This window comes from Artibeus jamaicensis, unplaced genomic scaffold (assembly GCF_021234435.1).
Source record: "Artibeus jamaicensis isolate MK-2021 breed Jamaican fruit bat unplaced genomic scaffold, CSHL_Jam_final scaffold_612, whole genome shotgun sequence".
Lineage (NCBI taxonomy): Eukaryota > Metazoa > Chordata > Mammalia > Chiroptera > Phyllostomidae > Artibeus > Artibeus jamaicensis.
Genome location: NW_026522049.1, coordinates 7,259,311 through 7,275,616, shown reverse-complemented (window position 1 = coordinate 7,275,616; position 16,306 = coordinate 7,259,311). Strand labels below are relative to the sequence as shown.

At 43.7% G+C, this 16,306-nt stretch overlaps 1 protein-coding gene across 3 annotated transcripts in view; it reads right to left on the bottom strand.

The window, feature by feature from the left end:
• The window catches only part of MCTP2 (multiple C2 and transmembrane domain containing 2), a 137,584-nt gene extending 121,302 nt beyond the window's left edge, over nucleotides 1–16,282 (bottom strand). For 2 of the 3 annotated variants that reach the window (XM_053658865.1, XM_053658867.1), the window contains exons 1-2: nucleotides 16,176–16,282; nucleotides 15,836–15,906 (exon numbers count right to left, since the gene is read on the bottom strand). The gene's annotated coding sequence lies outside the window, so the exon portion shown is untranslated. The remainder of the gene's footprint in view (nucleotides 1–15,835; nucleotides 15,907–16,175) is intronic. The other variant, XM_037145086.2, reaches the window with a different exon arrangement.
• Between the last annotated feature and the right edge of the window lie 24 nt (nucleotides 16,283–16,306).

Here is a 16,306-nt window from a genome sequence, read left to right as displayed (position 1 = left end):
TTCTGAAATTTGGGATGAGATTCACGAAGCTGCGGTAAGCACTGAAGTCTTAGAGCAGCACCAGAAATAGACAGAGAACATCCGTTTCTGCTTCCTGACCATGACCCCACAGCGGGCATCATGCTATGAAGATGGAAAACGAAGCCTTCGATGGGCTTATTTAGGGCCCTTTGGCAAATTATTGTCCTCCCAGCCTCCCTGAGCAGAGTATGGGCACCTTTTCATGGTGCCTTTTCATTGAGGTCCTGCAGCCCCGAGAGGGGGAGGGCAGCCCCAGTGCAAACTGAGTATGCCCCAGGGAGGGACCAGAACACCATGGGGCGTGCAAAGGAAACACTGAAAGTCCATTCAGACTGATCTGATGTGTCCTTTTGATTTCTATTTTTGTGTCTGTTTAATAATACATGCACTATCAGTACCACAGTACAAGTGCATAATTTATGAGTAAATATGTAAACTTACATTGGCTGTGCCTGTGGATGGGATGTCTTCTGAAGAAAGAATGGAGAGAACATTTCAAAAGCACCTGAACAATGAAATCCTTTAATCTGCTGAGAAAACAAAACAAAGCAAAAAAAAAACCTCTGCAATACTAAGAAAAGAATTTGCTTTCCCCCTTCCGGCAGTATTTTCAGAACCATTTCTCTTCTTTCAGAAAGAAGATCAGGTAACAAATATAATACAGTCCAGACAAGCTAAAATAGGCAAGATGCTTGTGTTTTCTTTCTTTTTTTTTAAACAAATAGGATCTAAATAGGATTTTCAGTAAATACCGCTGCCACCTCCTCCAAAGGGTGCTCCTCTTGGGGAATTCGTTAAGCATTAATTCCAACAAACAATCTCATTTGTCTCTGGTTTACTCTAACATTCACAAACTATGCTCTGCTCTGCTTCCTTGTGCTTCCTCCGGCCCCCATCCATTTAATTTGCATTTTCAACTGTAGACACAGATGATTTTCTGTGCACCCAGGTGATGAGGCAAAGGGAGGAAGTAAAAAAGATTTGCATCTCCACTGAGAGGGGAATCACTCATAATTAAAAGCAGGAATTCAAACACAGAACATTAAAGTGAATCCATTTATCTGGTGACCTGAAGCCTGGATTTAGCTGTGAGATCATAAATAACACAGAGGGACTCGAAATGCTGCTCTGGAGGCTGGAGCACAGTGAAGGGGCGATATGCAGAAATGACCATAAATATTCTGCAAATGGCAGTGTTTCCAGAAACAAAATGGCTTTTCCTCTGAGTGCTCCCAGGCCATGGTGCTTATCGTACCCCACTGTTGCAGCTGCAGAATATACAGGAGAAAAGGTTGAGTTGGGCCCTATGTATCACAAACTCTGAAAGTTGCTCTTTTGAATGAACTCCCAGGATCAGCTTTCCAAACATGACTTGACCTCATGTATAGTCACCCATTCAGTAGCCAAACCAAATAGGGGATGTGCTTCATGAGGCTTGTGTTCTGAAGGCCATATATGTGTACGGAGAGGAGGAGAGAGCCATTGCAGGAAGGAGGAGTTATCATATGAAGAGACCCTTAAATGCCAAGCAGGGGAAATGCCAGCTATTAGGGAAGAAGGATTCCAGACAGAGGGAAGAGTCCATGCAAAACCCACCCCCCACCCCACAGAGCCACAGCTGGAGCATGCTCCCTGTATCCTGGGAATAGCAAAGAGGTCATTATAGCCACACCTGTGTGATCCAGTGGATCGCAGGGAGGGATGAGAGCAGGGAAGGAGCTGGGTCAAGCAAAGAGTTGAAACTTTATTTTAAGAGAGCTGGGAAGTCATGGCAGCAGGAGGAATGGGGAGGTCAAGTTCAGTCAGAAGATGGGTCTGATTTGGTGCATGTTTTAACGATCACTTTGGCTGCTGTGGAGAATGTGTCCAGAATGAAACAAGAGCCAGAAGAGTAAGACCAGCTAAGAGTGAAGGATCAAAGATTCTTCAATTTGCTGTTTTCTTGTTCGTGTTTCACTTTCTGGTTATTCGGATCTCCATAAAGATGACCCAGGCCTACAACTCATCTTACATTATCCACTGCTGCGTCCGTGCAAGAAATAAGAACACGAGAAAGTTACACTTCCTTTCATAAAGGTCCGTTACTTCACTGGGAATCACATTCCCCAAAAAGACACCAGTCCCCGAGACAGTGTGCCTTCCTGATATTCACTTAGTAACATTATAATAGCCTCCAGATCTAAATAACACCATGCAAATTGTTCCAAGTACTGCTGAGACTTTCATTTTTGTCTGAAAGGACCCCCATATTATGTAGGGGAACAGGGTAAGGACAAAGTTAAATATATCATTAGTGGAAATTAGTATTCATTCAGAAGACAGGGGGGAAGGGTGTATTTAATTTCTACCCTATGTCAAAAACTATTCTGGACACTCCAACATGACCGAGGGCCAGGAATTGAACCATATTCTCTCTAACCACAAAATTCGTGCTTATTCTTTAATTTATATTTCCATCCCTAACTGGGGTATCACCCAATCTCTCTTTTGCATAAATCAGTCATAATTCCAAAGTAAGCATTAAGAAACCCAAAAGGGTACTTTTTGAATGACATTATAATTATTGGTATGTTAGAGTGGGACATAGTACAGAAAATTACAAAGGCTAATTAAAAATTAAGGAGATTTAAATGTTCTATGAAATAAGTACCAATAATACACAGAAGCAATGAGAAAGTAAGACACATCCAAGTGCTTTTAAAGCATTTGTTGTCACCCACCCGCCATCAAAGTATCCAAAGCTTTTTATCATGTCACCCACTGCCGCCCCATCCTCTTCACACATACATGCACAACCTTGATTTATACAGTTTGAAACTGGAGTCAAGTTTGAAACTTGGGTCACTGAAGGTGAAAGTAAACAGTATCCTTCAGACCATAAAGAACCACGTTCAAAGCAGAAGTTGCTTTTAACCTACCAATGAGCTATAACAATACCAGATTTTTTAAAGCTGTTGAGAAAACTTTCATTTTCCATTGTGGGACATTAATGGTTACAACTGTGTGAATATTGTAGTTGAATTAGATCTGTGACATGAAAGTCAGGGGATTTTCATGCTGTTCATGTTTTTGTATGGTTGAAAAATCTTATAAATAGCAACAAAGGTATGCTCCCCCCACCTCCCCCACAGGTATTAATTCAAAGAATAGAATATACAGCATCCATTCTTCTGAGTTCAGTAGGAGAGCGATAACAAAGCAATCCCAATACAGCACAGTGTGATCTATGACCCATTATGAGACCCTAACAGAATATGTACAAGATGTACCAAGCTATCATGGTAAGGGTCTAAAGAGCTAGTAGAATGGAGATGAAGTGAACTATGTGACCTAGTGATGATACATATGGGTTGGGAGGGTAGGGCAAGGCAAAGGCAGGCATCTCAGGTTTCCAGATGGGCCACAGGTGAGCCAGGGAGGACAAGGGGGAAAGATCAAGAAGGCTGAGAAATGAAGAAGCTTCAAAGAGGGAGCAATTATTTCAAATACTACAGAGAAGTTGGTTGAAGAAGACTGGGGCATATCCATTGTTTTCTTTTGGTTTCTTGTTTGTTTATTTGTTTTCTACTATTGGGAGGGCAGCAGAGACACAGAAGCCAGAATTCAGGGATCTGGGGAAGCAGAAAGAACATATGACAAGAGATACTCTTTTAAGAAACTTTGCTGTGCAGAGAGAGCTACTCTGTAATCTTCTGCCAGTGAACATTCAGTAAATAGTATCAACTGGTTAAAAAAAGATTAAACTTTCAAAATCAAACTCATAAGTTAAAACTAAGTAGAAGGTGTAAATGTATAAGGTTTATATTTTAATCACAGATCCCTCAAAAAAAACCCTCACATTTGCCTTTTTCCCCCCTGTGTATTTTACTTTTCATGTCTTATTGTGATGGCAGGCAATCCTACCTAGTCTGAAGAGACTCTGGATTATACTTACAAGCTTAGATTACAGGTTTAAGACTTTAGAATTAGGAAAAAAATTAAGGTTTTTGTTTTGTTTTTGTTTTTTACTCTCAGAGACAAGAAAACTAAACAAGAGACATGAATGGAAAAGTTGTGGTTTATATTTCTCTTCTCTGCGGCACCCAGTGCAGCAATCGGCTTTTAGTAGAGGTATAGTTAATGTTTGTTGAATAGAGCTGAAGGTCAAATGGATACTTAGGATAGATACATGGCTACAATCTGGATATTTTGACTCTCCAGGCAACTTCTGTCTATGAAACTCCAAAATGTCAGGTCTTGCACTAGTAAACTTTTAAAAAGAAATCATACTCAACATCATTAATCATTAGGAAAATGCAAATCAAAACCAACCACAATGAGATACCACCTAATACCGCCCTTTAGGGTGGTCACTATTAAAATTAATGAGTCTGGGTGAGGATCAAGGGAAACTGGAATCTTTGTGCACTGTTGGTGGAGTGGAAATATAAAATAATGCAATCATTGTGGAAAACGGTAAAATGGTCCCTGAAAATAATTAACCATGGAATTATCATGTATTCCAGCAATTATACTTCTGGGTATATACCCCCCAAAAAGTGAAAGCAGGAAGTCAAAGAGATATTCGTATACCCATGACTTCCAATCAAACCAAAGTCATTCAAGGGCCACTATTTCCAAGTCATTTTCCAAAGCCATGCTTTTTATGTCTTTATACAAATACCGACCAATTGCTTCTCATTTGGATAAAACATTTGCTAAAATTTGACTATGGGGACATTTTTCTACTGCTTCTTATTCTATAAATACTTGACACCAATTCCCACTGAATGGTCCAAGGGAGACAGCTTTTTTCCCCCAGAACAGATCATTTTTGTACTAAAATTGTGGGGCTATGCTGTCGATTCTGCTATCTTAGTCCCTTCACTCTGAATTCTAGAAATAAGCATAAAAAGCCAAATGTGTTATTTCAGGCCATTTTTCTCTTAATTTTATGATGGTTTTTGGATTGATTCCACCTTGAAGATTAATACAAAAACCCTCACAGAGCTAATAAAAGGAAAGATGCACCACTCTCAGTCTCCATAGTGAGGTATAAATTAACTTACATGAATTGGTTTGAAGGTTTTTTCCATGGTATTAGTTCTTTAGAGACCCCAGTGATTTTCCTTAATGTGTTTTTAGATCTGGAGTATTTTAAAGAAAATCCACACAAAAAAATGTATGGTCCAAAGGCTTTCATGCTAACTCCCAACACATGCTTGCCACGTGAAATATTAAATTACTCCATGATCACAGGTGAAGAATAGAATGTCTTGCACAGTTTGCACAAGGTGATGACTGGGGTAATGTAAACTATAAATGCACTACAAGGCTAGGAAATTTAGCACACACCATTCCAGTGATATATTTGTAGAGATACACGCACATTGTGAATGAAAATATGAGCCACTCATCTCCATTAATGCAGCCATTAAAATTTAATTTTCTGATGCTACGGAGCCACCTGGAAAATGATTTATGATAGAACTAAACGGAACGCACACAAACTATAAAATCATAACTAACCTATGTTTGCAGCTCTGTAAAATGGTGCATACACATGGAGTCAAATACATGGGAACGTGGGAAAACTTTTAATGGCTAGTTTTTTCCAGAAGGAGAGTATTTGCATTTGTTCCAAAAATTTAATTTTTATTCTCTTTGATATTGGTGTAAATGTGTTTGTGTAATAAATCCACATAAAAATAAAAAGTCATATGTGCAGTGATATTTTGCATTTGTGTATGGTTTCCTCCAGCAGAAAGGAAAAATCCGATCCCAAATGTTCTTGGAGAAAAACTAGATTTCGGATGACCACAGCTCAGGTCAATTTGGGCGGCTGCCTGAAGAGCTATTATTGCCAAGGACCCCGGGTCTCGGTGAGAAAGGCCAGTCGTCAGCATGGGACTCTGCTCTGCGCTTTGGCAAGGAGCTGCCATTCTGCACCGGGTATTTGCCAGCTCCATCCTGGCACCAACCTCAGAAACACAGATCCCATCAAAGCACCAAGAGCATTCTCTGGCTTTGCTTAGAACAAGCCACTCAGGAGGCCTCGGCAACTCAAGATGTGACAGCTACTTAGCTCTTGCCCAATGGCCAATATAGAAAAAGCCATGCACACAGGTTTAGATCTTAATATTCTAAAAAAAGTTCTCCAAATAAATGCAGTCACTGCACTCCCATGGTACAGATGCATCTCAGGAAATCACAACAGACATCTGTTTACCGGGTTTTGTTAGTAAGTTGGTATAATTCTTACTGATTTGCACGAAACTGCTTTCATAGGTATTGTCTTTGCACAGAAGCTTCCAGAGGGAGAACAGTCTGTATAAGCCTCTCTCTACACAAGGGCTTGAATAGCATCTAAGTTTGGGTTTTTTATTTTATTTGGTAAATTTCTGTTTTCTAGTCAAGTTCTGCATAACCAAGTCTTTCAATACTAAAGGAGCCAAACTGTACTGCTAATTCAGAATTAATCAACAAGAAATACACAGAAATCGCTCAAGCCACTGCGGCTGGGTTCACGCCACCGGATGGTTCCCACCGACGAAGCATGAAGGGGTGTTAAATCAGGAACTGGCACCTCTGCAAAGCCTCGTCAGCTGCATTCATTCACTTTCCACAAACACACAAACCAATTCAAACTTTGTACATGACAGAAAAGGCTAAAAATAATCCACAGTTGCAAAGAAGAGGAAGCTCTCATTTCCAGCAGGTGTCTCGACACAGCGAGCAGCATCTTGACCGTGTGACACTACGACAGGCTGGTGTGTCACTGAAAGCACCAAGTGAAATTACGTATGCTTTTGGGCATGAAAGGAAAGTTCAAGCAGCCTCTGTGCTCCGCTCACCAGCCAGTGCGATTGGAAAGTAAACAGAGAGGGAGCTCTTTTTAGGTGCAAAGTTCAGGGGACTTGGGTTGTGTGGAAGGAGGAAGGCTCAGTGGCTCACAGAAAGGACCTCACCTGGGAGAGGCCATCATCTCCAGGATGTTCAGTCTTATCAGGTGTGACACTCATGCCCGAAAGAAAGGAGCAGGCTGAGGCCCCAAAGCAAGGAGAAATGGGTGCTGCAAACATTTGGGGTGAAGGTCTAGGGATTTTGTCTTTGTCTTGGTTTGAGGCTGTTAGCTCCATAATCTGTTCTCCATACAGGTCCTGGCTCTTCCAGGTCCTGGGTCAAGCATACCTCCTTATGAAGCCTTACCCTACCCCTGACTCTAACTCTGACCGTGACCCTGGCCCTCTAGTATAAAGCTGCACTTCTGCACCATAATCTCTTGTCACACTGAGTCATTAGAGCCTTCACAGTCAAACTAATCATTTCATTACCTTCTTTTTCACTTGGTCTCTGCAGTCCACCTCCCAACCCAGCCTCCCACAAGAAGTCCTCTGAGAAGATGGGACTATACTTGCCTAAACCACCTCGGCACTTAGACCAATACCTAGCGCATGCAGGTTCTGGTGGAATGAATGAATGAATGAATTCAGGGGGCAATTCCTTCCACTACTGTCATCACTGAATACCAGGTGGGGCGAAAGTAGATTTAAGTTCTCAGTACATAAAACACAGGGTTTATTCTTGTACTATTATTTATTAAGTGTTGTATTACTTTCTGTACGAACTATTAGAAGTCTACTTTTTCCTCATCCTGACTTTACTGGAACTGCAAGCCTGCCTAGACACCAGTATATTCCATCAACCAAAAAATTCTCACAGCTGAGTTCTTTAATTAATGGTCAATTTTAATTAAATAACATTAGGTACTATATTTATTGTTCAGTGATAAGGTGTGTGAGCAGTTCCATGCACCAGATACGGAGCATTAAGTCAGTCCTGGTGACCAGTCCCAACATGGCCTCATTATAGGCCTGGGCATAACCATGGTGAGAACAGAGTATGATTTATCTGCCTGAATCTCCCCTCTGCTTTTCCCCTCTTACCCACTCCTCTCATCATCTTTACAAAATCAAGGTCACCAAGTTTACAATGAAGCCCATGAACTTGGCCACAGGTTGAGGTCCATATACCTGATCTCTCTATTAAGCAAGAACTGAAGATCCTAGAACTGGGTAGGACTCTGCCAAAGTCCACAGTTATTTGGCCTCTTTCCTCTCTCCCCACAAACATGTGGATTTCCGTAAACTGAGATACTTCTTAATCCTGAAGGTCTTGGACAAAGCTGGGGTGTCCCAGCATGTGGGGATCAAGAAATGGCCGCAGGCGAGGCCACCGGGATACATCCATGAGAAACTGATGTCATGCATCCAGTCACCTCTGAACCCATCCAAATGCCTGAGCCAAATGAGGAAAACTGCTGTCAATGAATTAAAATGGCATGCATGCACACATAGTCTTTCCCTGCCTGTGAGTTAAGAAAAAAATTTTAAAATATAGATCAATGGATTTCCTATGCTCATGTGAAATATGGTTTATATGAAAAATATATCTCTAGGCTTCTCAGTGAAACATTAAATGTGCCCAGATCACAAACCTTTTTGTCTCAAAATACCCAAAGGGGCCGCTCACTGTCAGCAGGAGATCAGCACGCGTTAGTATTTGTCAGGTATTCCATTATAGCCGCATCTCCCAAATGAAAAGGCAAAGAAGGCAATTATCAATATTGAACCCATCTATCTTTTAAAAAGGTTATATTGATTTCCCCCCCACCACTCTGATTCCACCAAGGTCAGCAACAGCTCAAGGAAGCAGGCACTATGACCCAGCAGTTTCCATTGATGATTCCCAAATGAACTTCCCCAGTATCCTTTCCACTCTCAGGCCCTGCAGCCTGCAACCTGTTTCATGAAGGAGCAGCTAAGGAGAGGCTTGGAGTGATCAGAACTGTGCAAACAAATCTCCCCAGGGAGCTAAAATACTGTGCAGTGAGGTGTTAGAGATGCAGAATCATCGGGTTCCATTAAGACAGGCACTCCTGGCAGTGTACTAACGCCGAAATGAAGGGTTCCAACCCTGGGGTGCACAGAGCAGCGGCTCCCTGCCCTGGAGTCAGAGACACACCTTAGTTGAAATGGGTCTCGGAGACTGTCTAGCCTTGTGATTAAACACCTTCACTGGGAAGCAAGGCAGGGAAGAGTGGTTAAAATTAGATGCTGGATGGCTTGGAATGAAATAGTAGGGGGAGAGAAAGTAAAAGTCCACTCAACTGGGTGAGCCTGTGCATATATCCCACTTCTCTGAGCCTCAGTGCTCCTCTCTTTAAAATGGGCATGACTTTTACCCAACAGGTTCCTGAGAGAATCAGGAATGAGTTCGTGATAAAGCTAGACACTGACGCAAGGCTGGAAGCTGGAAAGGATGTAATTAATAAATGACTGAATACCGATCTGTGACTAATGACCAGGGACATCCCTATGTGTTCAAACCCCCCCTTTTTTTTTTTTTTTGGTCACAGAAATAGTTCATGATATTTAAAAACAATCCATCATGGTCCTTCTTGGACCTGCCACGTCTTCTGGTTCAATATTAACACAGGAAACTTTACCAAACCCTCCTCCTCATTCCTGGCCACAGCTGTCTGTCTCCGTGGCAGCCCACAGGAGATTTAAAAGAACAAAAGAAATGTCAGCGAAATCCTCCCTGTTTAGACTGACCGAAAACACGGAAGGCACCTTCCACTGAGGACTCCTACAAAGTTCAAGAAATAAACTCGGAGGAAAGGGCATAACAAACCCAGCAGAGAGCAGGAAAGGAGGAAGGCGGAGGCGGCTCTGTGGAGGGAAAGACTCCAAAAGAGGCTTACGTGTTTCAGCAAACAGACAGGCCCCATTCCAGAGACGCGTGTCACTGCAGGATAAGGAACTGCAGGCACGTTTGACTGGAGAGACTGTGTCACCAGGGGACCCCGTGAGGGTAAACAAGGCTGCAGCATCTCCTTGCTCCACAGGGGACATCAGGAGGCTAAATGCTGGTGCCAAAGGTCATTCCCAGTGGACAAACCCAGAAAGCTAAGCTAATTTTATATATGTAAAATCTTTCACGAGGCACAACAATTTCAAGAATAAATTGGTTATTGTAGTTCAAGTAACACAGCATTCTTTTCCAACATATTACCTAAATTCTCAGGCTAACCCCCAAGATCTTTCATAATGCTAAAAATAGTTCCCCAAACACAACCAAAAAAAAAGAAGAAGAAGAAGAAGAAGAAGAATTATGCAATGAGTGTTGTTTTCAGTTTGGTTTGAGTTTTTTGCTGGGTAGTTTGCTTGCTTTTCTGTTTTTTGCATCACCACTTTGGTTACAAGTTGGATCTGAACATGGTTAGCCACACAGGTATGTTCGATACTTTCTTTTTTGTCTTCCTGATCTGTCCACACGTCTCTCATGAACATTCCCGCTTGGCAGCTGTCTTTAACAGACCAAGTTGAAACAGCCTATGCTAAACTTGCAGTTTCTCAAAAGTAACCACCTGTCAATTCAGATATAAAAGAAAAGGATTCATTTACAGTGAACTCACATAACACATGAGTGTTTCTAATAAAAGATAATAAATTGAGAGGGTCGATAGTAAGCATTTGACCTTGTGACAATGAAATGGGCTCAGATGCTACAAGCCAGCTTCAACAAGCCCCCTCGTCACTGTTCTGCCCCCTGCCTGCTCTTGTTTGCTTTCGCAGGCCGGTGACTCAGGCTATCAAAAAAATGAAAGGCCAAAGGAAGTGGAGAATTCATCTCCACCCACAATGAATGAGTGGAAGTAAACCTTTCCACCTTTTGCATCCCATTAAACTCATTCCTCGGCTGCCTGGCCGGCAGAAATGTCCCCATTTCCTCTGTGACCTGCTTCTTGCCTGCCAACCATCCTTGACAGGAGGCATGAGTCAGAGTTGATGTCAATTGTCAAATCAGCTGTCTCAATCAGTTGATAGTTCATTATTTCATGGCCACATAAAGACCAGTTTCCCCAAACCTCTGTACTGCTGACCTCTTTCCTGGAACACAGACCCTTATCCTAGCCACTGTCCACCCAAAACTTCTACCATAGGGCCGTCCAGACATCCCAAACTCACGATGTCCACAAATGTCATTATTATTCTTTAAAAACTGTCTTCTCCTCTAGTCCTGGCCCATGTTACTGGCACCCACCCAACAGCTCGGGGCACAAACCTCACTCCCTCTTTCCCCCCCAAAATCCGCCTGGCCACGGCTACCAGCTGCCAGATGACTCTTGAATCCCTCCCCACCTCCGCTTCCCTGCTGCCCTCAGCCAAGCCCCATAACCTGACTCCTGAACTGTGGTAACTTCTTAACTCCCCTCGCGCTGACTCACAGCCAGAATTAGGGCACCTAATGCCAGTCACCCAGAGCACAGCAGAGCAAGTTTTTCCCTGTCTGTGGGAATCCTGTCTGCCTGATCTCCACTCTGTCTCCTTTGTGTGCCCAACGCTGACACTTAGCACGAGGCGAGCAACAAATGACCCCACGAGCGAGTGACTGCGTGGATGAGATGGCCGGCACTCTCAGGATTGAATCCTGCCTCCAGCCACAAACTCACATCAATGTGTGTCTGAACATTTGTCACTGGAGGAGACATAAAGACACAGTGACTGGAGTATCACACCCAAAGGCAAGCCGTCTTTCCCCACACTGATGTACCTACTCGTGTCTACAGCTGTATATTCTTACTCTACCTACCAGGATGCGGCTATTTTCTGACAAACATCCAGAATTGTGGGTGGAACTGTCTCTTTCAGAAAAGAACTACTGAAAATGCAAGGGACAGTTCTTCTAGACACTTTTAGACATAAGGGCCACACACACCAGCATCTTCAAGACCTCTGTGGCCTGGGAAAGGGGTAGGCCTTGCAGAGAGAAACCAAACCCCAACGGTCTGAAACAAGGCTACCTTCTGTGGCCGCCCACTGTGGAAATCCAGAGGAGCCCACAGTCACACAGGAAGAGAGGCAGTTCCACCTTACGTAACCAGGTATACGCAATCCTGTCCATTTGTTTGTGAAACTAAAAATTTGCAGTAGGAGTGAATGACAATAACATTCTTCCCCTCCATTGAGGCAGTCTGTACCTAAAGAAAAACTCATTAACCCCAGGCAGTGAGCAAAAATACCTAGGTTTGTCCCATAAAGCCATTCCAAGCAGCCTCGGGCCAGCCTTCCAGACCTTTCCCACCATACCAACACAGGACAATGGCATGTCAAAGACTCCTGGGGAGAGGGAGGGCTACCTACACTTAAACCCTAGGACGTGACCCTTTCTGTGTCTGTGCCTCCATTTTCTCGCATTCAAATGGAGGTGAGAATAGCCCTACCGGGCAGGACTGTGTTACAGAATTCAATTGTGAAACACCAATTCAAAAGGACCTATGCAGCCCTGTGTTCCTAGCAGCGTTCTTTACAGTAGCTCAGTGCTGGAAACAGCCTAGGTGCCCATCAATCAATAAGTGAGATCAAAAAACCATGGTACATTAACACAATGGAATACTGCGCAGCAGAAAGAGAGAAAGAACTCCTACCACTTGTGACAGCAAGGATGGACCTAGAGAACATTTTGCTAAGTGAAATAAGCCAGGCAGCAAAAGACAAATATCATATGATCTCATCTATAAGAGGAACCTAATGAACAAAGCAAACAAATGAGCCAAACAGAACCAGAGGCATGGAAACAAGGAACAGACTGACAGGGACTAGAGAGGATGGGGAGGGAGGGAAGGGTGGAAAAATGGGGAAGGGACTAATCACGGAACGTGTATGAATGACTCATGGTCATGGACAGCAGAGTAGGGACTGATTGTGGGAGCAGGTGGGGGTTGTGTGGGAAGTGGAGAGCAATGGGGAAAAAATTGGGACACCTGTAATAGAACAATGACATTCAAATAAAATAAAATACAAAAATAAAAATAAAAAAGTTAATTCTTAGCACAATGTACGGCCCAGTAAATGTCAGCAATAGTAATATAAGTTATAATCATAATTATAATACGGCTATGATATATCAGCCCTCGTATGAACTTCTTCTCCTTATTGAGAAGAGCAGTTTTCATACTTTAGCTCCAGAAGCATCTGGAAGGCTTCCTAGAACTCAGACTTCTATGTACCAGAGCCTAAGAAGGAGAACCCTCCATAAATGCTGACTGATGGAATGAACACTGAGAGAGTCAAAGGCATCCCTGGAAAACCAAGCAAACTGGAGACCAGCTTGCGGGCCTTCAAGCTTAGAACTGTCCACTGGACATGAAGGGCCCCAGGCCCCCATGAGCCCAAAGCCCTCCCACCCAGCTAGAAGGCTCTTCTACATCCCAGAGACCATGAGCTCTTTGGCTCCAACCAACAATTGTTCCTTTCAGTCTGTAAAGGTAACGGAGCCCAGCTTCTGGCCTCTCGCTGGCACAGGTCCTGCTGCTGCGACAAGCTGCTGGAAGATGCTGAGTGTTCTTGGGGACACGGAAGCCAGGCTGCAGTCAGGAAGCAGTACTTGGTAAGCATTTCTTGTAGCTGGCCCAAATCGCTCTCAGCAGAGGCAGAGCTCTCCAGTGAATTGTCACTGCTTTTTCTCATTCTCAATATGTATTCGCTTTGATCACTTATTTTGCATTATTGTTCTTCAAGACGATTCCAAATTTGCTTACCTTTTAAAAACATTTTTTTTCCTATTACATTTTACATCCGATGTTATTTTGTATCCCTGGTTTCAAGTACTGACCTTTTGGTCTCACAAAATCTAGACTGGTCTCTGTTTCATACTCCACGTCCTCTGCTCCTTGACCCTTTGGCTTTTCTAAGGTTTTCTTCCATTCATCACCCACCCTGCCCTCCAATGACAGCATCTTAAGGCCAACCACACCTTTATACACACCTTCTAGGCAGGATTATACAAGCTTCTAAAGAGGAGCTCGAGGTGTGTTATCAATGTCATGGTCAAAAGCAAGTACCAGGCAGAATACCTTGTCTGGTCATCCCAACACAGGCTTTAGAAAGACTTTCTTCAACAAAACACACTTTCATCAACTTCTTATGTGAATTGAAATGTAAAACCCCTCACATTTCGTGTGTGGTCACCGATGAGTATAAGGAAGTTTTGAAGAAAACAAGTATTCTTCGTGTTAGAAAATGTATTAAAATTCTAAGCACTCTCATATTCTCACCCCATGCAGGATAACAATTTCAATATGAAAATCACTTTTGGGGTTTACGCACACTTAAAGAAAGTGTCAGTTTAGCTGTTATGGTTCCTTTACTCAAAGACTAAATTAGGAATTTTAGGATTTCTTTCCAAAGAAGTTGTAGTGCTCCACATTTCCAGAGATAGATTTAAGGGAAAAGAGATATGCCTTTTAAAATAAGTGTCAGCTATATGCGATTATAGATTTATACACCAACACAAAGTCCTTTCTAGGTGGCAACACTCTCCTCTGTTCACCTGGAAGCAATGGGATCAATTTATATTGAATTATATACTGAATTTATATACTGAATTATGTAAACATATAAATTGAGCTGAATTATATAAAGCACGTGAATAATATGAAAATTAGCTGTTACTTCAATGTATAATACATAAGGCATACACGTCCAGTTTCACTTATTTGCCCCAGTTGGATATATTAGGTCCTTAAAACTATGTTAAGAAAGACACAGTAAAAAAAAAAAATTGACATTTTAAAAATAGCTGTTCATCGTCTTGCCACAGATTGGTCCTAGTTTAACCACACAAGTAGAATGAAAACAGTGCTCATTTTATTCCTGACAGCCGCTTCAACTCCCAGGATGTGGATGGTTTCTGAATGTGAATTTAAATTCTTATTCCCACAAAGTCTTCCAGATTTACAATGCCTCACGGGGCATGGAATGGGGAATGGGCAAGGACCTACAGCCAGAAATGTCCCTGTTCAATTCCCAGGTCCACTGTTACCTTCAGCAAAGTGCCAGGTCCTTCCCTGCCTCAGTTTCCCATCTGCACAGGGGGAGCAATATCTACTTCGCATATTTATACAACCAGATAGGGTGCTCAGCGCGAACCCTCGGCCAAGAGTTGATTCTTAGCAACCTTATTTTAAGGGCGGTTTTTGATAAGCCTTGTGACTCTCAAGGACAGACCGGGCTAATGACATTCTTCGTAGATTTACATTCTTCCTGCCTTCACATGCTTATTACCAGGGATTAAAGAGGAGGCGCCAAAGCAAAAGTAGGAGGTGCCATTGGTCTCCCTCTGAATATCTACCAGTGAGGAAGAGCACCCTAAAACTCGCCTTTGTGTGCGCACCTGTGCACACCAGCCTGGCTCGCCCGGAGTTCCCCCCTAACAGGCGTACAACAAATATTTGTTAACCTGAAAGGCTGCTGAGCCAGGTGAAAATGAATGCTAATGGGAATCACGATCCACAGCGCTGTTCGCGCTTCCGCGTCCCCGAGTCAGGCTTCCTAAGGTCCCCAGCTTCCCCGGTAAGCTGTACGGTAACTGGAAGTGCACGCTGCAGAGGTCCTTTCCAAAGCACACTCACGAAGCATCTGGACCCGGCTGAAACCCTCAGACGTGGCACAGAAGGGTCGTCCGCGGGGGGGGGGGGGTTCTAACCCAGTTTAGAGAAAAGTGACCTCTAGCAGAAGCCGTCAGCGCGCTGTTTGCTTAGCAAAGGGACAGTGCGCGGAGCAACTAATTGCGGAAGCAATTTCTTCTCAACTTCACCACTACCACCTTTCTTTTTTTCTTTTTAGTGTGATGAGGCACTGGACCCCACACCACTGTAAGGCGTTCTGCTCTCCTGAGGCTGAGCAAAGGTCTGGTTAGGGGATCAAAATGGAATCTTCGGGTCCCCATGAAGGGACCGCATCAGGTCCCACCCGAGTGAGGGACTAACCTCTCCAGAGAATCCTGGTGGTGGCCGTGAGGTGACTAACTCCGCTGCGCCCGGACGAGACCCAATGTGTCCTATCAAATGCAAAGAAATTGGAGGCAGGTCACCCCGCACACACCACACCCCGAGCACTCCTGGCACCCCACACCTCAGATATCTACCTCCTGGCTTCAACACAGTGACCCCCAAACAAGCAACTCTCCCGTAGTAGCTGCTCTGACTTCCCTCCCTAGTCTCCAACTCCCCACTTTGGCTGAGCAGAAGCCAGCCCGCAGGAAAGAGCTGGTAGCGACCCCGGTGCACGCTCGCGCGCACTGCCAGGTAAGCCCGGCAGCACCCTCACCTGTCCAAGGCTGCGTCCCGAGGGCTGCAAAGGGGACCACCGTGCGCCCCTCACGTGCGCGGAATCTACAGCCAACGTAGCCACCGCTGGCCCGCGCTGGCAGCAGCTCAGACGCGGCAGGGGCGGGGGCT